Genomic DNA, 26944 nt, shown 5'->3' on the forward strand with positions numbered 1-26944 from the left:
ATATATATATATATATATATATATATATATATGTGTGTGTGTGTATGTATATATATATATATATATATATATATATATATATATATATATATATATATATATATGTCACAGTAAAGGTTGTTCACAATTATCTTATTAAATTTTATTTTATTAAGAACTGAATTCATCTCACTCCAGTTATATTTTGGTAGGCTTAGATAAACTTTACCTTCTAATATTAGATCGTCTTTCCTTTTATAGCCTTCCCTCGAATTAATTTCTGATTAGTGAATACTTTTCGTTCTACATTCTGTCACGTAGCCACTTATTATAAAAGCTGATAGGTCTAACATTTGACACTCACTTTCTCTCCACAATCTATGCCGGACGCTCTATTCCTATATATATACTGGAAGATTTTTATCTTTTGGGACTTTGTAGATATTATATCTACACCATTAAGACGCCGGAGCTTTTAACTTTGATTGTATAATCTTCAAGGATCAAACCCAAGCCCGCTGTCAAAGGACTACACAATAACTTCTTACCAATTGCCTGGAAGTGGAATTTTACGAGTCCAATCCTGTTATCAGAGGAATAGATCATCCAAGCCAATCAACTGCCTGGAAACGTAAACTTATGAACCTGACATATTATCATAAGTTACGTAAAATATTCATATCTCTATTTGTAACTGCCACGATCACTGTTTATCTCTTTTAATTAAATTTCATCATTATTTTTATTTCATTGTAAACAAATCGTTAATTGTTTTTCATTTATAGTAACTAGTAAATTCTGGGGCCTCATTCTACATAGATCTTTATGCATAGTCGAGTAGCTCTTTACTCACTTGAGACCATGACATTTTGGAGGGGACACATATAAAGAATCGAATCTATCAAGCTTGCAACCCAGATTTAGTCGCATTCTTTAAAGAGAGAAAGCCAGAAAACTTGGACAAATTAAAAATCTACGCAGAAAACTTTAACAGCGCACATCCATTGACACCCCTTAGCAGAACATTGAAGGAACCATACTACGCTGCTGCTGCTCAGAGTCCAGGTACACCTAAAGTTCAGTACTCAAATAGAACGAGCCGATCAATCACTCGGAACACGCAAGTGAAACAGGATGACCATAGTAACAAACCATGGAACAAACAGTTCAATAGAGACCATAGCCGACCCTATCAAAACAAAACAAGAAATAGCACTGACAATAATACTGAGTATAAGAAAACCAACAAACCTATAATTAAATGTCAATATTGTGGAATGAAAGGCCACACAGCAGACAAATGTTACAAAATCGTGGGATATCCAAAAGAAACTGCAAATGCATCACTCCAAACAAGTGTAAACAATCAGACACGAGTAATGTCAGGAGAAAATATAAATGTGTATTGCGTGAAAGGTATGTCACTTTTAACACAAACTCACAAATCAGGATCGCTATTTTTTTGTGAAGGCAAAGCTAATGGAACTGATTGCAAAATATTGAGAGACACAGGATGCAGTACAGTAGGAATAAAAGCATCTTTGATCAATGACGAAGACAAAACTGGAAAAACGGTACAATGCATCACATTCAGTGGCACAGTCGAAACCTTTGAAACAGCTAACGTGTACATAGAAACCCCATACTATACAGGAATAGTGGAATGCTGTATACTTCCCAACCCCGTCGCTGATGTTATTGTTGGCAATATAAAAGGTCTTAAAGACAACCCAACAGATGTAAAAGAATGGTCATTAACCCAAGAAACAGCTTGTCTAGCAGAAACAAGAAAGATGACTAAGACAACAGAGAAGCCAATGACTATTTCTCTTGAACCACAACAATTTGACAGGAACACGTTCATCGAAGAACAGAAAAAGGACCCGACTTTAACTTCATATTTCAATATCGCAAACAAAGGGACGAAATCAAAAGTTGAATACATCATTGAAAAAGATATTCTGTTCAGGTTACATAGGAAAAGAAACAAAATAGCTAAACAACTGGTCACGCCGAGTATTTACAGAAACAAAATCCTTGGAATAGCGCACGATTCAATAACTTCTGGACATCTTGGGAGCTCTTCCACATTGAAGAGAATATCCGAGAATTTCACATGGCCTGGAATTACTAAAGACGTCCGAGAATATGTGAAATCTTGTGACACATGCCAAAGAAGAGTCGCAAAAGGCAGAATACCGAGATTGCCATTAGAGACAACCCCAGTTATTGAAAAAGTTTTTCAAAAAGTTGCAATTGACATTATAGGCCCTTTAACAAAATCAGATAGAAACCATACACACATACTAACACTAGTCGATTACGCAACCAGGTGGCCAGAAGCGATAGCATTGAAATCAACTACATCGGATCACATAGCTGAAGCATTGATGACAATTTTTACTAGAATAGGCATACCAAATGAGATACTGTCGGACAATGGACCCCAATTCACATCACATATGATGCATGAAACCATGAAACTCATGGGAATCCAACACTCATTCACAACTCCCTACCACCCCCAAGCAAATGGTCTTTGTGAAAGATTTAATGGCACTCTAAAGAATATGTTAAGAAAAGTGTCAGCAGAAAAACCAGATGATTGGGACAGATACTTACCAGCAATCCTATTTGCATATAGAGAAATACCCCAAGAATCTACAGGCTACTCCCCATTTGAGTTGATGTATGGACGATCACCTCGCGGCCCGATCAATATAGTAGCCGACATTTGTAAAGGGAATGAGGAGGACAATAACGAAATTATGTTTGCTTACGAATATGTAAGAAACCTGAAAGACAGAATAGAGGATACATGTAAGCTAGCACAGGAATCCGTCACTAAAAAAGCAGAGAAATACAAGGAATACTCCGATCGAAAAAGCAAATCAAGAAAATTTGAGATTGGTGACAAAGTACTAATACTCTTACCCGATGACTCGAGTAAACTTTTAGCTACATGGAAAGGACCATTCAAAATAACAGCAGTAAAATCTAATGTTAATTACGAGATTAAAATTAACAACACAACAAAGACATTCCATGCAAATATGCTAAAAAAAATATTTTGATAGAGACACAGTGTCGCAACCTATGTTTACTAATATCGAAGCTTCAAATGCAGGATTAATCATACCGTTGGTCATGGGACACAGACACCCGAGACAGAAAAACAAACAAAAATCGCACAATTGCAACCACCTAAGACAAAAAAAGAAGTACGCAAAGTACTTGGGCTCCTAAATTTTTACAGGAAATACATTTACAACTTCGCGCACATCGCGACACCGCTAACAAATCTGACAAAGAATGGGTCACCGAACAAAATTGTTTGGACAGAAGCGTGTCAGAATAGCTTTAACCAATTAAAGGCATTACTCTGTTCAGAACCAATTCTTAAATTACCCGACATATCAAAAGAATTTGTTGTAAGAACTGACGCGTCTGATAAGGGCATCGCAGGTGTACTATTACAGGAACATGAGGGAACTCTAATGCCTTGCTTATATGCAAGCAGAAAATTATTGGACAGAGAATCACGATACTCTGTAATAGAGCGTGAAGGACTGGCCATCGTCTTTGCTTTAAAGACATTCAGCAGATATCTACTGCTAAAAGAGTTTGTGGTCGAAACGGACCATAAACCACTCACGTACATAAGAAATAACAAAATGAATAATAGTAGAGTACTAAGGTGGAGTCTATTTTTGCAAAATTACACTTTCAGTATCTCTCACATACCAGGCTGTGAAAATATTCACGCCGACCTACTTTCTCGATTAGTATAAACACGTGAGAAGGGTATAACTTAACCTCCCATGCATACTGTTAGTTACCTCGCAAACTATGCCAAATCAGAACGCACAATTTCGATAATTTTATTTGTAAACATGATGACCCAACTTAATGTAACATTGAGTATTGTTTGGATATATATACCATACCCATTCATGATTTGGGAAATCTTCTCTTTATCTATCATTGTTATGAATTTTCACTCATTTATGATTAATAATTGAAATGTCAATATTTCATTTACATTTTCATTCATTTCATTTAGTAAATTACCTTCATATCATCGACTTAAATCATGCTTCATTGCCATCACTATTGTTTATCACAATGATTTGTAATCACATTGCCATCATGTTGTTCATCACAATGATTTGTAATCACAATCTTTCATTGTTATTGTCACCCATTCATATACCTACGTTAATATAAACATTTCCATGTCTAGTTAATAAATAATTTAATTGTAGCACAAATCATAACAATGGATTAATGCTAGAGTATCATGATAGTAAATTTACTTCCGTTTGTAAAATCTATCTTTCCCATAATGGTTAAAGAGTATATTTTAAACGTGGGTGGGGGGTGTCACAGTAAAGGTTGTTCACAATTATCTTATTAAATTTTATTTTATTAAGAACTGAATTCATCTCACTCCAGTTATATTTCGGTAGGCTTAGATAAACTTTACCTTCTAATATTAGATCGTCTTTCCTTTTATAGCCTTCCCTCGAATTAATTTCTGATTAGTGAATACTTTTCGTTCTACATTCTGTCACGTAGCCACTTATTATAAAAGCTGATAGGTCTAACATTTGACACTCACTTTCTCTCCACAATCTATGCCGGACGCTCTATTCCTATATATATACTGGAAGATTTTTATCTTTTGGGACTTTGTAGATATTATATCTACACCATTAAGACGCCGGAGCTTTTAACTTTGATTGTATAATCTTCAAGGATCAAACCCAAGCCCGCTGTCAAAGGACTACACAATAACTTCTTACCAATTGCCTGGAAGTGGAATTTTACGAGTCCAATCCTGTTATCAGAGGAATAGATCATCCAAGCCAATCAACTGCCTGGAAACGTAAACTTATGAACCTGACATATTATCATAAGTTACGTAAAATATTCATATCTCTATTTGTAACTGCCACGATCACTGTTTATCTCTTTTAATTAAATTTCATCATTATTTTTATTTCATTGTAAACAAATCGTTAATTGTTTTTCATTTATAGTAACTAGTAAATTCTGGGGCCTCATTCTACATAGATCTTTATGCATAGTCGAGTAGCTCTTTACTCACTTGAGACCATGACATATATATATATATGTGTGTGTATATATATATATATATATATATATATATATATATATATATATATATAAGTATTATATGGTTATTTTATTTGTTCGCTGTCATTGGCCAGTGACATTTGTTTATAAAATCTATTTGCAAATTTGTGGAGTCTCTTCAGCAATTCATGATGAGCATGGCATATATTATAATATATAATTGCCAAGTGTATCATAGCATTGTTTGTGTCAGAAATATCCGGATCACTGACGTGACTACAATCAATCAAAAAGCACAGTTGTACATATTTTTAGACTGTGTCCCATTGTCACAAGGGATTCTCCCATTTATAATAATGAATTAATCGTTTGAAAATACGTGATACACAATACGGAATACGTGTGATTTTGGCTAAACCTTGGTCATATCAAATCGGGAAAAGAAAGAGAGAGACAAATCTATCACTAGTCTCTTTCTTCCTAAAATTATATGATTATGTCACAAAGCAAAGGCACGATGGCGTTAACCAAAAGAAAGAGAGCGATGAGTTATTCTCATAAGCCATGCTTACTGCAATGACATTTATTTTTGTTCCACTGGTTGTAACTACTCTGTGATCGCCCCATAGTCTGTGACTTAATATTTTGGAGATGGGGGATGCCTTTGTATTGATACCATTCGTATAGGTAAAATACTCACACCATCCGCAGTCGGATATAACGTACTAACACACAAAACTAGATATGTCTACATTGAACGATGATAATCTGATTGATTTATTTTAGTGAGAACTTGGCTGTCTAAAAACAATAACAAAGATCTGACTGACGTCAACTTCGTTCTTTCAATATCACGATGGCCCCACCAATCTGTAAGGAATGTTTGGATTTTGACAAAAATATGGGACAGGATTACAAAAACGTGATTCTCTATGATATTATACGAAAGTAAACAAGGATTAAAACGCAGTGCCAATGAGAGTCAATACGAGAGTGAAACATGACATTTGGAGGAGCAGGCAGTGGAGTTACAGAGTGATGCAAAGTATAACCGGTGAAAGCATAGTTTTGTAAACAGTAATTATTGTCGAACTTTGTTTACTGAGACGATACAGAAGAAAAAAAATTAGCTCACAGAAATAGACAACGTGTTTATTGATTTCTTTAATTTGCAATACACCAGAACAAGGGCCTTAAAAAATGTAAGGCAAAGTGGTGAAAGCGTGCCTTAAAACAAGGTGAAATAACAAAACGCCCTTTAACATTTTGGCCAGAAAACTTTTATTCTCTACATCGATCGATGAGAATGGCACCCCCCCCCCCCCTTTCCCAAATTATTTTTAAAATATGAAACTCGAAACTTCCAAGTTATCAAAGATTCTTACGTCAGGGTTTAAGAGTTTTTGAAAAGTTAGGGATCTTTTTATTCGATAGAGAAAGAAAATCGTTTCTGACCAAAATGTACTGCAGATGTTTTGTCAGTGTTCACAGTAAAGGTTTTACGTGCAAAGCTCAATAACAAAAAAAAAAAAAAAAAACGACACGATCAGTGTATTGCACTTGTTTACCAGCCGATTTGATTGTGTCCAATGAGATGACCACGGTGGGAAATAGAAGAGTTGATTCCCTTGATAAAAATGTCTGGATCGCTTATCGATACTTTTCCGGAGTGATTTTCAGAATGCCTCTTTTGTTTTTTTAAGTTTTTCATGGAAGCCGATGTGATTTAGATAGGTGTCATCTAGACCTTACTTTTTTTATTATTTCTGTAAATGCCAATGACTGATTTTTTAAAAAATGATTTAAATGTAAAATTTTGTCTCAACAATTTTAACTGATTTCAGAATAATAAATTTTGTTTAGCTTCAGCTTTACATAAGATTTTTCATCAAAATAGAGAAAGTTGGACATTACCGTTTATAAATAAAATCTCCCCAGTTACTTTTAAATCGCTTATCGTTTCAGATAAAGCTGACCCACTAAACTTTATTGTCACGATCCAAGCACTTTACAACAGTTTGCCTTGGGGACATACATAGGTTGCCCAAATGGCGATTACAACACATTTCAAAGAAAACGCTTGCAAATTTTATTTCCATAAAGTGATAAATTTCAAAGTCTTAGCTAGGGTCTGTCCTACTGTGGACCTCGTCTCTAGATCAAAGGGGAAAGAACATTTATTTATATTATTTCACTCATCCCAAAAATGGAAATATTTAAAAAAAGAATTGGAATGACTTGCAATGTCACATTCGATAGATTCAAAATAGAAAAAAAGAAGGAGAAGAAGAAGAAACAAAGAAAGAAATTAATTGGTATCGATTGGAGACCGCACCACAAATTGGTTACAGACTCATAGTCAAGGAGAGTATTATCTATACCTTTTCAGAATGCTTTTCTTGACGTATTTAGACCAGAAATTCCCAAGTTAAGGGTCTCACATGTCTGTGTGGACTAACGAAATGCAAGAGCATTGAAACGTCCGAATCGGGTGACAATGTGATAGTTGTATTTTTCTTCTAATTTACGATTTGCATTAGAGGAAGAACAGACTTCGTCAACAGGAGTTTGTCAAGTTGTTAGGTACTAGCACTACTACTGTAAGGAATATGTATGATCTTGGACCGATATTAATTTTCTGTGGCCTTTTCCTTTGGCCTAATAGGGAAATAAACAATGCATTCTTAACACATTGAATATGGGAAAACAGTTGCGACTCGAAGTGTAAATGTGCTTTTTTGTAAAACTTGATATGATTTTGCGAAAGATTGAACAATACATCGAATGGCTATTGAAAAAAGCATTGTTATTTTACACGTTCAATGCATAATTCAAAAACCATTTGCTGATAATGATGATAAGTTCATCAGCATTTATATGTGCGGCTACGTAGTCTAGTGGTATGACACCCGCTTTCGGATCGGAAGGTCCTGGGTTCGAGCCTCGCTCGGAGCATAGTTGAGTCTTTGAAAAAGGCTCTATAATTACAATCTCTCACCGTACGTTAACAGCGTTGTCTCTGTGGGAAAAAATTGTAATATCGCCTAAGAGGCGTCATGTCTCGTTCTACATGTTACATGTTGCTATTGGACAGGAACCCCTTGTAAAGACCCCTTGTAAAGCGCTTTGGGCACATGAAGTGGATATTGCACTATATAAACAGCTCAAGTTTATATAGACTAAAGGCATTTCATGTCAATAACTAAACGCAATAGACCGGTTACTAAAGCCACATAATGTTCAAACAAACCCCAAAATCACCATCTCTTGACAAAGAGACATCATCGATGGATGACATTGGATGAGTAAATTCATTCGCAGTGGGAGATTTCCCAGTAGGGATGGCTAGGCGTAAACAAAATGAATATCTTTGTTTATATTCATTTACCGTCTATGAATTTTCTGTTTTACCACAGTAGATAACAATGACTTATTGATTCACAAAGTAGAAATGGCTGTATCATACATAATACCATAGGCGACCACAGATTGAATTTTCGGTAAAAGTTACGTTTGATAAACCTGCCCAGTCTGGCCCATCACTGATTGTGCTGAATGTTGTAAAGCTGATTTCCTTATGTTTTGGAGAAAAAAAAAGTTTTTGGTATTTGTAACTAGTGATTGACACGTAACATGGCTAAAGAATGGTAACCAAGTAGAATTGAGTGACACAGACCAAGAAATTGTTCAACCTCCGCCCCCCTCCCCACTCACCCAATAAGTGGTCTACCAATTTTATGACGTTCAGCATATTATTACCTAATAGGCATGAGTGTGTGTGAGTTTGTATGAGTGTGTATGTATATGTGCTGTGTGTCTGAACCAACCGTCACTTATACGCATATATATAAGCCACAATGGATAGGACTTATCACTTTAGATTTGAAACGATTGTTAATAATTCGAAGTTTTGATATAAGGATCCCTACGAGTCTCGCCATTATACAAGTCAGTATTCTCATGTTTCAGAATAAAAAATCAGTAATTTGATCGAAGGATTTCAAAGCGTGATTTTTGATGACACGTAGATATGAGAAAAAAGTGCACTATCGAAGAAATAAAAATGTATAAAACAAAGAACCGTGATAAGATGCAATAATACAAATAAAATACTTGCTATGAGATTCGGATTTAATTGACAAATTTATTAAAATGTTCTCCTAGAATAGTATACTCTATGTGATGAATAAATGAAATGTTCTTATATTTTTTTATTTTTTTTAATTGCTGACGCCTATAAAGCGACATTACACCTTATTTCCGAAATAGACTAGCAGTATTGCGTACATACAATGAAAAACAAAACATTAAAACAAAACAAAAATGGTGAAGTCACAGGTATGAAAGTTTTTTTTACAAGATATGGGTCACTTCAATCGATCAATATTTGAAGGACGAGTTTTCTGGCCAAAGGTTTTTAATGTGGTTTTTTAAAATGATTATACAGCAGTAATGGTCATTCAAAATTTCAAATTAATTCGCAGGAAAAGTTTTGAGAGATGCTATTTCCAGTGTTCTCTACTTTATTTTTATATGATGCGGTCTAACATTTATATAGATGAAGGTTGCCTTCATACTAATCACCATAACTATAGGCCGTTCCAATTATCGTGCGCACGGAATATTGCAAAGTCCTCCAAAGTTACAAAATGTTCTGATGTTATTTTTTTTGCATGCGGGCTACATTTTAAGTGACTTTAAAATTTTGAATACCGATAGCGATAGACCAAACAGTTTTCTCACAATGCCGAATTCCTTTGATCTTTTCATAGTTTGCAATAAAATGTGACTCAAACTCTTAAATATTTACAGTAACGGTGTGCTTATTCTCTTTCCCGTGCCAAAATAATCATAACAAAGTTTCATTCAGTGGCGTAACTTAGCAAATATTTTTGTGTTGTTTCAAATAGTGTAATGATAGAGAGCATTTATATTGTACTTCTACAGCATTGAAAACAGATTCACAGCACTTTATAATTTATCTCTTCCCTGGTGGATAACGCACACACCATATATTGGACGACACAAGCAGCCCGTTAAGTGCTTATAAAATTTTTGAACAAAGACATTGATGCAAAAAAAAAAAAAAAACAGGGGGAATCTTCTGAATTTTTACACCCGTCTTCGATAGGACGAGGAGAAATGCTTTTCACAGATATAATTTCGACGAACTGTTGAGCAAGACAACTCATAAAAGTCGCACAAGACAGGTCACGAAAATCCACTGGTCACTCATCGAGAACTGTACATGTCTGCTGTTCTTGAATTATGTTCACTGGGGGGAAGGGTGTGCTTTGAATCTAATAGTGTGAAATATCACTTAACCTAAACCTCTTTAAAACCAAACAGATTCCATGTATGTTTTGTGGAGTATAACCTTTCAAAAGAATCGCAGCTTTTAAATGCAAGAAAGGCATGATTAAAATGACATAAATTATATTAGCTTAACCTCTCCACGCTGATTTCCTGATTGTGTGCCATCTGTTAATAGTATTGCTATTCTTCCACATGCCATGACAAAGAATTCCAGGCTTCGCCTCTCTGGAGAAATACTTGTAAATTTTCAGTTCCACACTCCTCTTTTTGCCAATTTTTGTATGTTTAATCAATTTTGTTATCAGTTTTTATAAATTTAGAAACCATAACAGGAAGCAACGCCTCTGGCTTTTAATTATTAATTGTAAAAATTGTTTATGTCACAAAGTGTACTATGTTCTGTGTAATTTTGAACCCAGGGTAGCAATGTTAGTGGGTATTGCACATGAATCTCTTGAAAAGTAAACCCCTGGCCAAGCATGTGGGGAGTTCAGTGATCGTAATCACAACAGAATTCACAGTGTATAATATTGTTTTTGTAAACCATCCAAATGTTCACTCATCCCAGGCCCTTCGTTTTATATATATATATATATATATATATATATATATATATATATATATATATATATATAAATATATATATATATATATATATATATATATATATATATATATATATATATATGTATATATATATATATATATATATATATATATATATATATATATATATATATATATATATATATATATATATACCGTAAATATGAAAAATACCAAAGTAACCGATGCAGAAAAAAAAATCCGCTTAACGTGAGTAACCAATGCTCATTAAAATCCATCAGATGGTTGTGAAGTTATCAACGTCAACGCGTGAGTTCGGGTTGTGGAACGTAGTATAACAGCTTTTACTGTATCATAGTCTTGCTTAATTGAACCTACGTGAGTAATTTGTTAAATTTACCATGGCAACCAGTCTCTTATGGGTCATCTATTCTTTGATAATGAGTTATTGTTTTTTTTTTTTTGGCAATTTTGATTGTTATATCCAGATAACCTATTTACCAGTTAGCTGTCGTACTCTGAAAAAACACGTATTTAAAAGTTAGGGCAGAAACTCGTCCTTCAAATATCGATCGATTTTAATGACTTCATCTTGGCAAAACCTCTCAAATCTGGGCTTCGTTAGGGACGAGTTTTCTGGCTAAATTTTTTTATTCTTATTTTTCCATAGTAGGGTAGTTAACTGGCTAATGATTAGATTTATTAATTTACTTAGAAATAGTAACAAACAAACAAAAGAAAAAGCGTGACAATTAATGGGTAGTTACTGGGATAGCGAGTGATATAAAATTGTATAATTAGGCACAATATAATGTCACTGAACCTAAAATCAATACTAAGTAAAAACTGAAAGCATGTGGCAAACAGTGCATATTCAACAGTTGTTACAAACATGTCGACAAGAAAAAAAAGATATTGATTAAATGAAATATGTATTTATTTCGACAATCAGACGCTTTATTAAATAAATGGTTTCCAATTATACAAGAAAAATCATTTGGAGTGTTGTTTTATGTCTTTCGCATTAAGCATTAGAAATCTGCTTTGTATGTGTCAAGAACTTCAATCGCATTTATTTGTCGTTTATCAACAGGAGCGAGGGAGGGTTCTCCGAATTTGACCTCTATCTCTGATAAGACGAGGAGAATGTTTGTAGAATGCCCGTCCTAAGGGCACCGTCTAATTGCTGGCTCTTACATTTGGACTTAATTTACATCCTGTTCTGCAGTACTCCGAAAAACATGTCTTTAAAATTTTGGCCAAAAAATTAGTCCTTCAAATATCGATCGATTAAAATTACCCTCTCCTTTTCAATGTCTGAAGTCCCAGGTTTGATAGTTTTTGAAAGAATTTAATCGATCAATATTTGAAGGACGATTTTTCTGACAATAATATAAATGAGAACATGGCCTTACCTCTACACACAGAAATCCATTTGGATCGACATTTGATGTAATTGGAATCGAAATAGCCAACTTGTTTTCATGATGAATACAACAAATTTAAATAACAGACCTGTACAGCATGCATATGCAAACACACACACACACACACACACACACACACACCCGCATGCACATATTCACATAATACAAACATCTTATTATAGACAGTAGTGAATATATTATAGTGGAGAGAATGTGTTTGTTGTGTCTGTGAGTGTTGTTTGTGTGTGTGTGTGTGTATGTGTGTGTTTGTTTGTTTGTATGAGTGTTTGTGGATGTGTGTGGATGTGTGTGTGTATGTGTGTGAATCAAAACGCTCTGCTTTCTCGTGCACACTGTATATTATCATTATTGACAAAATCTTCATACATATAACCTTAGTACACATGACATTTTCGCACTTGACATCGTAATCGAACGAAAGTATAACCTACTTACTACTGTATATCATCAAAAGTATAATTATATTTCATGTAGTTAACAATGAGATCAGATGTATAGTTCTGCTGTGTAGCATTCGGCTTCCATTGATCTTAGTCGAGGTCCCGGGTTCGTGCCACATTCTAGGCGATCCATGGGAAATAAACCCGTGTAATCTTTTCTTCACATTTTCCCCGTGTTACCGCAGACTGACCAAAGATTCGAAAGTAAAATGGTTGTCAAACAGTCTTGTCTTTGTTTTAAAATTCTAGGGGAGAACCCAAACTATTTGCAGGAAATAAAGGTTATTACGTACATATACGCATCTAATTTAATTAATATTATAGCGCTGTATTGTGGAAATTAACATAGAACGAGACGAATCTTTTGAGCCATCAACTATCGAAATCCGTCAGGTAAGGAAAGGTTTGAAGGTGCGCGCAAATTAATCTGGCAACGAGGCACTTAGATGGCAATTCCCAAGGTCAAATGAAATCATTATGGATACCATCATTATGCCCTGATAGAGTTTATAAATAATCATTTGAGTCAATGGACTACAGAATTATCCTTAATTTATAAATATGTGTTCAATCTGTAAAAAATAGTTTTATAATTTTTAGATTTGCCAGTATTTTTGTGCTCGTTGGCAAAAAATCTAACAGGGGCTAAACGGAACAATTTGGACCCCAAACCATTTTTTTTAAAAATAGATTGTAAAAGTGTCAAAAACTGCACGTCACTTCCTGCACTGAATAGGCGACTTGAACTAAATGAAATGGAGACTTGATTCCATACGACTTTTCGGATCGGAGAAATAAAAGCAGCATGTGAAACGCATTGAATATAGTGAACTGGTGGATACATATTTACACAGATGCACCTTCTCAAAAAGAATAAAGAGTGTAACCTGTCGGAAACACGAGATCGACAAAAAAAAATAACAGAAAGGATTTTTAATGGCAAGACATCGAAACGAAACAATACAAGCAATGCATCATTTGTATTGTTTCATTGTCATGACTTTAATTTGCAAATTAAAAAAAAAACAGTCTAACCAATAACTCGTTAAACCTCTAAAGAACATCGATAAGAACCCGCGGATACAATCTATATATCAAAAGATTTTTTTTTCGATAGCGTCACACGTCAATGTAATTATATTATTTTTGGAATACCATTCCCCATTGGGGTGTTGATGTAAATAATGGCCTTGATGTCTTGTCTTGACTTTTTTGGAGACAGTCTTGCGTGAGCAGGGTCAGTGCGAAGAAGCCTTCGTTATCATATAAGCTTCCTAAAATTACTTCACAATGCAAAGTGACATCATCAAAAGAAAGCGAAAATGGGCTGCATATGGTGGTAATACAACTACTACTACTACTACTACTACTACTACTACTACTACTACTACTACTACTACTACTACCACTACTACTACTACTACTACTTATAATAATAATAATAATAATAATAATAATAATAATAATAATAATAATAATAATAATAATAATAATAATAATAATAATAATAATAATAATAACACTAACAATAATAATAATGAATTTATATAGCGCATAGTTCCAATCAAAATTGCTCACTGGCGCTTTACATCAACACATCGTAATATATCATTACACAAATATAGAGTGGGTTTTTTTTATTATTATTATTGACACATTTCAGGTTTGAATAAACCCAAAGCTATGTCAAATTTCCTTAAACGCTATTTGTTTTGTTCTTTTTGTCGTTGGTGCAGAATTTATATAAATTTGGACTGATATAGGTTGTAACATTGTGCACCCGTTGGTAGGAGAGCTATGTTGTCATGGGTACAAAAGGGTAATTTTGACATAAATTGTAATTTACAGTGTGTTTGTTTTTAATCATTGACACATTTCAGGTTGGAATAACTCAAGAACAACTGCAACGACATCAATTTGGTTTTCAACCTAGTAATCCAAATTTATTTAAGTTTTTGGGGTGTTTTTTTTTCTGATATCTTACTTGTGATCGTGTGTTTGCACAATCGTCCGGTTTAAAGATCCACGTGACCACCATCGTTTTGAATGACAAGCCGCAAGCGTCTCTCCAGTTCGTCACACGTCTTTTGCAGCATGAGTAATGTGACAGAGCGAACGTCTTCTCTTATTTTTGTCTCCAGGGGACGCAGGTCTCTCACGGGGGTTCTGAACACATTGCTCTTCACATATCGCCATTTTAAAAAAAAATCAAATGGGGCTAGATCAGGTGATAACGGAGGCCAGGGAATTGGACCATCTCGGCCGATCCATCGGTTTGGGAACTGTTCATTAAAAAAATCCCTCATATTTAAACTGCACTGGCGGGGAGTTCCATTCTATTGGGGAAAAGATTTTAGGTTGAAGATAAAATTGAGGGACTACGTATTATCCTAACATGGCCAGATAGTTTGTTGTTGTCACTGTCATGTCGTCAAAAAAAAAAAAAGAAAGGACCAACCACTCTTTCCATGGTCAGTTCTCACCAGACATCGACTTTTGGTGATTTTCAACGACACTTGATAATTTCATGTCGAACATTGTGTTTGTGTATAATCACGGACACGTAAACGGTAACTTCATTGAGAAGTCAATGTTTTCAGTGAGTCGTATGTCAAGGTTTGAGAATCATGTCGGATACGGCCAAAATAAATTACGATTTATGTCAAAATTACCCCTTTCTACTGATGACGCCATAGCTCAACTATCAAAGGGCGCAGTGTTAAGCGTTATATCAATCAAAACTTGAATAAATTCTGCACTTGTGGCTAAAAACCATTTGGTGAAATCTTGCATAGCTCTCGAGTTATTCAAACCTGAAATGTGCCAATAATAATTTTTAAAAATACAATGTAGAACTGACAAGTTAAAAACCACATTGATATGATAATAAAATATATTATAATAAAAGAATCTAAATTATATGCCTTACAGTAGAGTTTAGTTTTTAACCGCTTTCTAAAAGTAAGTAGATTTTCACTATTTTTTGTTTCAATACTTATGGAGTTCCGAATTCGGGGGGGGCATGGTGGTCAAAGAATATCTCATGAAAAACTAAAGAATATGTTCCCCAGATTTAAATTAGCAGCTCTTAAATTACGACTGGGTTCATAAAGGTGGATAAGTTCTTAAAGACAAACAGGAGCAGATTTGTTTAAGCAATTCAAAACGTGGGTAATTATTTTTAATTCAATTCTAAACTTTACAGGTAGCCGTGTAGGGTCCTCCGAAATGGGGGTAATATGTTCGCGCATTTTAGATAACGTACTCAAGGATATTCCCATTGGCTGATTTATAGAATGCAATTTACTGATCAATTCCTGTCGATGGTCATCCCATTATATTGTGACATTTTTGTTGGGTTTTTTTTTTTTTGTTGTTGGGGTTTTTTTGTTTGTTTGTTTGTTTGTTTGTTTTTGGGGTTTGTTTTTGTTGTTTGTTTTTGTTTTTTGTTGTTTTGTTTGTTTTTTTTTTTGGGGGGGAGGAGGGCTTGGATTTTTTTTGGTCAGTTGAACTCTGTGGTTAACAATAGTGGCTATTTCCCTCATTTGCGTTGAGTCCTCGAGTAAGACACTTTGTATTCCTAACTCATTATAGTAGTGCTAACGAGTCAATTTTATTTTAAAACATTTTAAGCGCAGGCTTTTTCAATACAAAATGTTCTAAGACGTTTGGGATTTGAGACTTTTTTTTTACAAGAACATGGTCATCTAAACCGATTGATGTTTGAAGTTAAAGATTCTAAATTTGATCAGACCACGAAATCTTAAACGATAACTTCAAAGCAAAAATCAATTCAGCTAGGGAAGAAAAACAGCCAAATATGATTGAGTCTAGTAAAGAGACATGAATTGGAATCCAACTTTAACTAACTATAACAACTAAAATGAAAAAGAAATGTGTTTTTTCTCTAGATTACAGCACTATAAATATTTTGTTAAGTAAAATGCTGACTAGTTATCCTGCCAAAACAACATATTATATCGGTGTAAATGAATATTATGTATCCGTAATCGCTTATTAGTATGAAAGACTTATGGGTGGAACGCATGGAGCGCTTCAAGAGGCGTTCCGTCAGTGGGTGGCCTCGGCAATGTGCTTTACTTTGAAATTGGAATTACCAGTCAGAGTGCCGATTTTGAATTATTTTCACATTTTCCATTTTTTGAAAGGCTTATTTAAATGAAATAATATAATGTTGATTTTAATCTATTTTGAGTTTGATTATTTATTTTTCTTACATTTTCCAGGCTTGAATAAATGAAATATCATGTAAAGATTTATTCTGGTCTATTGTGAGCTCGAAAATAAAATTTCCGTTTATTATTGCACAAAGTAAATTAATTTAGTAAAGTGAGCCTAATTCCTGAATCGTCGAAATCTGCCCTTTTTGTGTCCGGCTTTTTATAGTGAACTGAAAAACTATACGATAATGCGATGGGTATTTTCTTTGTACACACTAGATCGACAAGTGTTATCAATATAATCAGCTGGTATGTCACGTACATTGGAAAACCAAGCATTATGATCAATCCCATAACAATACTGGTAAAGCGAATGATGATGATAAAAGATTTTTTTTTAATTCCCTTAATTCATCCCATAAGGGAATTGTGTCCTTATGGTCTATTCCAAGGGAAGACAGGAATAACCCAGGCGTCAGCCGCAGTGCAGCACCGCAAACTGAGCTAGGGCGAAGTGACTTGCTCAAGACCACACAGCACAACGGGTTTTCGTAATCATCGCGGTAACGTTAGTAGTAATAACAATAGTGGTTGTAGTAAACGAAGTAGTAGTAGTAGTAGTAGTAGTAGTAGTAGTAGTAGTAGTAGTAGTCGTAGTAGTAGTAGTAGTAGTAGTAGTAGTAGTAGTAGTAAGTAGTGTAGTAGTAAGAGTGTAGTAGTAGTAGTAGTAGATAGTAGTAGTAGTAGATGTAGTAGTAGTAGTAGTAGTAGTAGTAACAATAGTGGTTGTAGTAAACGAAGTTGGGGTAGTAAGTAGTTAGTAGTAGTAGTAGTAGTAGTAGTAGTAGTAGTAGTAGTAGTAGTAGTAGTAGTAGTAGTAGTAGTAGTAGTAGTAGTAGTAGTAGTAGTAGTAGTAGTAGTAGTAGTAGTAGTAGTAGTAACAATAGTGGTTGTAGTAAACGAAGTTGTAGTAGTAGTAGTAGTAGTAGTAGTAGTAGTAGTAGTAGTAGTAGTAGTAGTAGTAGTAGTTGTTGTTGTTGTTGTTGTTGTTGTTGTTGTTGTAGCATTTGTTGTTGCTGCCTCTATTGTTGTTGATGTATTATCTCGAATTTCATTCTAAATGCATTTTACATTGTTGATAATTTATTCTCAAGAAGACCAGACGGAACACCGTAAAATGCTAGTTGATCGTACTTTTTGTAGTATCGCTCTTAGAATATTCGTCGCTGCCTATTCCCATCTACTTATTCACATCCAATCTGAATGGGAAATGAATGTAAAGTCAAGGAAACAACGCCGAGGCCAGAATTTCGTGATCATTATCACCCAACCGGTCACTGACCATACTCAATATCGCTTGACCTTAGTTCGAAGACGGGACGCCGTGCGACTGAGCCATCGAGCCTAAATTTATAAATTAATTGTATTACTTGTCATTCATTGTCATCACAGTAATTATGCTTTGCTTTTGTTTGTTTGTCTGTTTTTGGTTTGTTTGCTTGTTTTAAAATTAATACTCCTATCTCAAAATGATATTATTCGGTCTTAATAGTTGCTTTTACTCTCTTAAAAAGTCCTCTCAGTAAACTCCCCATTACGAATCTAATTGAGAACCTTAGACAAATAATTATTTATACTGGTCCGTGGATCTTGAAAAATAGTATCGCAAAATTGTAGTGCGTACTTTAACCGTGGACCTAGACTAAATGACTTTAACCAACCACTCTTTTGTCGTACTCTGAAAAAAGACACATTTTTTTTAAAATGTAAAAAAGTGCTTACTTTAACCGTATCTAGACTTAAATGACTTTAATCAACCACTCTTTGTCGTACTCTGAAAAAAGACACATTTAAAAAAACTGTAGTGCTTACTTTAACCGTAGACCTAAATGACTTTAATCAACCACTCTTTGTCGTACTCTGAAAAAAGACACATTTAAAAAAAACGGTAGTGCTTACTTTAACCGTATCTAGACTTAAATGACTTTAATCAACCACTCTTTTGTTGTACTCTGAAAAAGGACACATTAAAAAAAAAAACTGCAGTGCTTACTTTAACCGTATCTAGATTTAAATGACTTTAATTAACCACTCTTTTGTTGTACTCTGAAAAAAAAAAAACACATCTTAACAATAAATAAAAACCTCTGGTCAGAGAGCTCGTCCTTCAAATAGTAATCGATTAAAATGATTCTCATCTTGTCAAAAACTCTTAAACTTGTGCCTGCTTAAGTCTCAAGTTTGAGAGATTTGAACAAGATGGTGGTCGTTGTAATATCTCGGATTTTGAAGGACGAGTTTTCATGCTAAAAAATGTTTAATGTTTTTTGTTTCAGAGTAATGGCAATCTTGTGCGACCTCCGTTGTTTTTCATGAAGATCTCGTGTGGGGTTTTGCCTGTATGTTCAAAGATCGACTCCCTATATACAAAATTGGAGGAAGTCTTCACGCACATGTTCATATCATACCCAGGTGTAAAATGAGTACCTGGCCGAACGTCACGTCTCGTTCTAGAAGAATGCTACGGAACACTCTGTAAAGCGATTTGAGCACATTTAGTAGTTAATGCGCCATACAAACGCTCATTTTTTAAAGTCTCCCGTAAAATAATTTGTAAATTTAAGAACATCTAGATTAAAACCTTCTCTCTTAACAATAGAGATTATTTGGCATTTGCCCATAGGCTAAAACAAGAAAAGAAGAAAATAAATGAAAATGAAAAATAGCGTTTCAGAACAGCAATATAAACCTATTTATAATAATATTTATTATGTTAGTTTAACATCTTTTCATCTTCCTTGGTCTACACCACTCTGAATAAAATACTTGTTTTTTTGTTGTCATTTTGTACTTCAAATATCGATCTATCAAAACAATCTACGTAGTTCAAAAATTGGTCGATTAAAAATATCCTCAACTTACAAAAAATTACCAGACCGGATACGTCAAAAAAACAACAACAAAAAACAGGTTTGAGAGTTTGTGAAAAGTTGAGATTAATTAATCTCAACTAATAATCATTTTAAATAATTAATAATAATTAATTAATTAATCGATCGAAAATTTGATGTTCTAAAAGTTTTTCGACAAAATGAAAAAAGGTGTTTAGTAAGAGTACGAAAACATCAGTATTGATGCTGTGCGTTTGGGTAAAATGCTCACAACATCCACAAGGCAGACGTACCAGCACACAAAACTATGTGTTACCGTGAACATTTATAGATATAACGAAATTGACATCACTCATTTCTTTGTTATTGTTTTCAGCCAGCCATTTTTATGAGCAGTTCTCATAGATAGTGTGCTAAGAAACTTACAACATTGCCATCCGGAAATACTACAGACCAACACACAAAACTATGTGTAACTTTAAACGTTTATAGATAGTTCGAAGATGACGTCACTCAGGCCTTTGTTATTGTTTTTGCCATCCGCGTTTGTGAGTTGTTCTCACTAAACTGTATTAACCAGACTATATAAGTTCATGGTTACACAGAGTTTGTGTGTTGGTCCGTTATACTTCCGGATGGTAATGTTGTGAACTCCTTGGCCAAGCGCATTCTATCTATAGTCTGGTTAATTCACTTTAGTGAGAATTACTCACAAACATGGATGGCAAAAAAAAAAAACAATAACAAAGGCCTGAGTGACGTCATCTTCGTTCTATCTATTAATCAGGCAATAAACGTTCAAGGTTACACATTGTTTTGTTTGTTGGTACATTATATCCGGCTGGCGGATGTTATGATGGTTTTTTTTAAACGCATAGCATCAATAGTCTGATAGAATTTAGTGAGAAGTAATCATAAAAATGGCTGGCTAAAAATAATAACAAAGAGCCGAGTGACGTCAATTTCGTTCCATCTATTTTCCAAACCACCTTCCGTAGCATTCTGTTACTGATTCATGCGTGGCATGTATGCACCGAAAAACGCCCATTGAAATGATTTTACCAAAGGTTGCTCAACCACGGTCATTCTTTTTACAAGACACGCTCTGAATTTTTTAATATTTTATCTTTTATTTATTTATTTATTTATTTGGGGGGAGGGGGGTACTTAGGATTGATTAAATGAAGGAGAGAGAGAGAGAGAGAGAGAGAGAGAGAGAGAGAGAGAGAGAGAGAGAGAGAGAGAGAGAGAGAGAGAGGGGGGGGGGGGATAACGATGAGGAGAAGAAGTAGGAGCTGGAGGAGAGGGCAGAAGGATAATATGGTAAAAAAGAGAGGGCGAAAATAACACAATGTGAGCAAATGGTTCTGTCTATTGCACGTTGAAAACAAACGAGAAGAAAGTGAGGATGATGGACGAAGTTTAGTAGTATAGTAGTAGTAGTAGTAGTAGTATGTAGTAGTAGTAGTAGTAGTAGTAGTAGTAGTAGTAGTAGTAGTAGTAGTGTAGTAGTAGTAGTAGTAGTAGTAGTAGTAGTAGTAGTAGTAGTAGTAGTAGTAGTAGTAGTAGTAGTAGTAGTAGTTGTTGTTGTTGTTGTTGTTCTTTGTTTAGTACGTAGTAGTTGTCGTATTAGTAGTTATAGAAGAAGTAGTATTAGTAATCGTAGTGGTAGAAGTAGTAGTAGTAGTAGTAGTAGTAGTAGTAGTAGTAGTAGTAGTAGTAGTAGTAGTAGTAGTAGTAGTAGTAGTAGCAATTGTTGTTTTTGTTTTGTTTTTGTCATTGTTATTGTGCGAGGAGGAGGATGACGAGGAAGGAGAGGACGAGGAAAGAGAATACGCAGAGGAGGCGGAAGAAGACGATGGTAAAATAAGAGGAAGTTGCCATCCCGCATACAATAAAGAGATACGTATTCAAAGTGTGAACAATGGGTACTCCAGTCTGGTATTTACATTGGAGGAGAATGAGAATGGTAATGAGGGGTTTCCTTTCATGACGTACAACACAACAAAGCTTTCTCTCGTTCTATCATCCTGGCCTCGATATCGACGACTTCCTGATGCAATTAGACTTATCCTGTTTTACGTTGCTTTGACAAAACACGATTTTTAAAAAAAATAATTTTTTGGTCATTTTGTCTAGATAGGAAACTTTTTTTTTCAAATATCGGTCGATTAAGATTAACCCCGACTTGTCCAAAATAAGTCTCGGGTTTGAAACAGTTTGGACAAGGCGGTGTACATAATCAACCTTTATTAATTGAAGTTGTTTTTTTTTAGTTAAAAAATGTATTTCGTCAGAGTATAACAGCAAACATAATTGAGCACATACTATGGCTACGTAAACAAGAGGAAATATAATATAGAGGTCTAGCTCATTGTGAAGGGATCAACAGAGGGATTTTGAATTGATCGGTTCAAAGGTTAGACCCATGGTTCAAAGCCAACTAAACGAAAACATTTGACGCAATGAGCAATAGGTGACGTTTTTGTTGTTGTTGTTGTTGTTGTTGTTGTTGTTGTTGTTGTTGTTGTTGTTTGTTTGTTTGTTTGTTTGTTGCACAAGAGGTGTACTTTAAAAATGTTTTTGCAGGTTTGATAACCCAAATTGTTTTGGGCCCATCGTTGTAACGAAAATACTCTCAAACAACGTAAAATATTTTACAAACGTTTAATCAAGTCCATAATTGCGTTCGGCGGCTGACCTTCAAATATGTGTGCGAGGTTAAACACCAACATTTCCGACAACGCTTTATAACCACTTATAATTATAAGAAACAACATGACAATATGCTGTTGAAACCGTTGCATAACAGAGAATTTTGAGTTGCACAGTACAAAGCAGAGACAATTCTTCCATTACAGATTTTTTAAAATAAGAACAACGAAGCCGCGATATCTGATGACATTGCAAGCGTCGGGTTTTATATCAATAAGTAAGCCGTGATTTATTTATTTTTAATTTTTGTTCATGTCCAATGAAAGATGGAATTAAGCAACAGCTCATCTTTGTTTCTGGAACTCGGGGTAAATCATTTTACTTTTGTACATTTTGCATGCGTTGCAGTCCATTATTATGTCGAGATATCTTTCGTTGCTTCCGGTATATTCTCCACATTCCCTGGACAGTAAATAAAACTAACCAAAATGTGAAAGAGCCCCTGGGCATTAAGGAGCCATATCTCAATAAGATGATACAGAAACTAAAACTTGCTTTTTTTGGACATATCAAGATGATACTCTTGAAAAACTTTTATAGAGGGCATTGTGGAGGGTAAAAGAGGGAGAAGGAGATCAAGAAGAAGATGGCCACAAGACATCAGCGAATGGATGAATAAGCCAGTGACTGAGTGTGGAAGGATAGCGCAGGACAGAAGTTTGTTTCAGTTGGCAGTTGCGGAGGCCACGTCCAGGAGGGATAAGCCATGATGACGATGATCTTTCATTTAGTTGTCCTTCAGAGCCCCTTAGACCCGGAGTTAATCCTGGTTTCTACAGCGTTAAACAGACCAAATCAATTGGACTCGTACTGGTTTGGAGACGTAAACAAAGTAAACAAGTACATTAGTAAATGTAATTGACTAAGTATGAATGATAGTAAAACGTTTTTGTAATGCGATAGATCTTGTAGCCGTTGGCTGTGATTTCTAGTATAATAACGTTATCAAATATAACCTTTATTCTACAGCTAAAGTGATAAGGTTATTATCGAGTTGTCATCGAAATAAATAAAGAAAGGTTATTGGATGGGTTGATATAAAATGATAGTTACATAGATCGATGGATAGAGACAGGACACAGACAGTCATACAGATATATAGGTAGATAGATAGATAAATAGATCGTTTAGATGGATGGATCAAACGCGAAAACTGAAACTATTTATCGATTCAACTTTTAATAAATAAAAATTTTACCTATTTCAACAACGTTCCAGTCCAGTGCGTTCCTTTTGTTTTACTCCATTGTAAGTACAAGTTCAAGGAAAACAAAATATAGGTAACAAGAAGTATTGGGTTCAAACTTATAATACACAGGTTAGAGTAATCCACGTGCGAAGCAAGAATGAGACGAGACAAGTTTTGTGAGACCTATGACCATGAATATTTGATGCCAGCGAGAGAGAGAGGCGAGGTGTCTGTTTGTACTCACGCAAAGAATAGAAAATAGAAAAAGATTATCGGAGTGAGAGAGATGGAGAGGCTGGAAAGGGATGTGAGGGGAGTTGGTGAGAGGGGTAAAGAGAAAATTGTATGAAAAAAGGTGGCAGGAGCTCGCTGAAAGCAACCTTAGTGACGTGATGAATTATTTCTTCCAACACCCCATCACGTCTGTCAAGTTTTAAGAATAGATTAGAACCGCGGGGAAAGAGGCCCCAATAAAAATTGTTTGGTTAGGTCGATGGATAAATCGATCCCTCGATATCGACTTCGATTATATCTTCATTCAGCTTTCAACGACCCTTGAAGCCACCATTATTTTACTCCCACTAGGAGTATCGATTCTTTAATTGCTAATCCCTGCTCACATACTAGGGTTCGGGTACCAATTATGACAGTCGATTTTCTGACCGAATCCGTTACACAATACCTGATTGGTTTCATATAATATACGAACACTTTATCCAATTTGTAAATATCGATGGAAAACTCTTATGAAAACCGACTTTTCCGGTCTCTCCGTTTGTTTTCTCTCACCTTACCGATATCCCAGATGTAATGTTTATATGTGGTGTAACGCTTGGACCAACATGTACATTTATATTACAAAGGCCATCAGACTATGTTAACGTTATGGGAGTGATGAACGGAATATCTGCAAAAGAAGACAGATTTTTCATTTATTTCATTTTTTTTTTTTTGTTATACTACGTACGTGCGCATCCAAACAGACATTCCTAAACATGATCAGATCATCAAGACACCATAGATATGTTTCCTTCTGTACGCTCACACTCGTGCGTATTTGTTATTGTTACCTGATTTACGGAGGAGTTTTGATATAACATGTTTTCTGTATTCATTAGTATTGGGATTGTCATCAAATAATTCTATTCTCTTCATATCGAAAACTTCAATATCCCGAGGAGAGTTGGTGACAGTGATTTCCCATTGTCAATGTTAGTTATACAAATATAACCATGATCGTTGATATTAGAATTGTTATTCAGTTTCGATTCAAATAATTGGTAATAATTACGTGGTCTTCGCGTGAAATAAGTCATTTGATTAATAATACGAAAGTCACTTCTCGTGTTGACTTGACACCCTAACGAAGTTATAAGGGTGCGTGAACAAAAAACTGGATAGAAGTTTACCGCTGTTTTAATACGAATCAGAAATTAGAACCATTCAAAAATGTTCAAGCATTAACTCCAAGTAAATACATACCAAGTTTAATTAAAAATCATCGATTGGTTAAGAATAATGCTAATTATTCCAGAGTCGTATTGAAATCGTGATAACGAAAGTTCCCAAATATTTAAAGAAAGCAACCTCACTAATGAATCGTCATTTTTATACATGATATTTTCCTGAAAATTGTGTACTTACATAAATTTCAATAAATTTAAGTATTTAATTTTTAATTTTAAAATGTAATTAATTATGGTAAAATTTTAGACTTGTATCGTTTATAGACTGGCAACCACATGCTTCCAAACTTTCAGATGAATCACAGAATTTTCACAAAATTTAGTCAGTGGGAATTTCAGTCCGTTAACTCGTTTTAGATACCATTTCTAATTCAAAAGCGGATATTGTTCCAAAGACGAATAGTGAACTGATTTATTTAACGACCAGATAACGTCAAAAAAAAGACGTGATCGATTGTATTCTAGCTGCCTTTGATCTCTTTTCAATTTTCAATCAGCACTTTGTGTTGTGGTTGTGTTTTTGTTTGCCCACAATTTTCTACTGGGTTAAATAATTCAGAACGTTGATCCACTAATGCAATGTTGATTTGGTGGAATACACAGATTATACTATTTTAATCAGATATAAACTCTTATATTTGATATCATCTGTACCGTTAAAATAGATAAAGTCGTAAATGCCTCAACCAAGAATACGGATAAAGTGAAAGCAATTTGAAATATTATTTCTCCTTCTTTGAAGTTGACGAGATCTTTAAAATGCTATAGCGCTCACCTCAATTCTAAATCAAAAATCAAAAGCAACCGTTTCTCGTTTAGTGTTTACACGGAAAACTTTTCTTTTCAGAGAGCGATTCTATGTCCTCCACCTTTCTACTCTTTCACTAATATGTGATTCAACTGTCAGTATTTCAATACAAAACTAAATTTTCCATTTCTTTGCCAAGGGCGAAAAGATAGTAATAAAAGACATCTCTATTTTTAAAAATGGGCATCACTTCTTGATTTTTTGTTCTGATAGTCTGATTTTCAGTCACTAACCTTCAACTAACCAAAATTTATATGCCTTAACCCAGTCCCTCAAATTCCGACCACCAGTTTTTGTTGTACACCAATTGGCATGACTACAGTTGAGCACGCTTAGAACAGAAACGCTTAAACCGAATTAATGGAAATAACAAACACATGCGTGTCTCGCATCGTTCTCCAAATTATTATCAATGAATTAATGAACTACTAATACGCATAACGACTTTTTCTGTCCAACTTACTGTCCAACCACCTCTTGATTCGTTGAAGAATATAGGGCCATAACAGCACTCTTCCATCTGACTCGGTTTTTGGAGGTCTCTTCTTTATCCGTGCCCAGGTTTGTCCGGCTGCTTCAACTCGGTCTCAATGCTTCGTCGCCTGTTTGCTTTGGTCGACTTACCCTGCTCTTTCCTTGCGGGGTCCATGCCAAAGCCTGTCTGGTGATATTGCTTGCAGGCTTCCTCGGGGTATGGTCAATCCAGTCCCATTTCCATTTGTTTATTACCGTTACAATAGGTGACTGGTTCAGTTTTTGTGATGATGTTCGGCCACCTGATGTTTATGATGTTTCTGAGGTACCTGTTTATGAACGCTTGAGGCTTATTTGTGGTGATTTTAGT

The 26944-nt window shown here is 34.8% G+C and overlaps 1 protein-coding gene across 1 annotated transcript in view; it reads right to left on the reverse strand.

Annotated features, from left to right (window-relative positions):
- LOC144962209 (uncharacterized) overlaps positions 1-24079 on the reverse strand; it is a 97051-nt gene extending 72972 nt beyond the window's left edge. Inside the window, exon 1 of the mRNA XM_078895136.1 lies at positions 23836-24079. The gene's annotated coding sequence lies outside the window, so the exon portion shown is untranslated. The remainder of the gene's footprint in view (positions 1-23835) is intronic.
- Positions 24080-26944: the final 2865 nt, after the last annotated feature.

The sequence above is a fragment of the Berghia stephanieae genome, chromosome 1, assembly GCF_034508935.2.
Source record: "Berghia stephanieae isolate SIO BIC M18660-M18661 chromosome 1, UCSD_Bste_1.3, whole genome shotgun sequence".
NCBI lineage: Eukaryota > Metazoa > Mollusca > Gastropoda > Nudibranchia > Aeolidiidae > Berghia > Berghia stephanieae.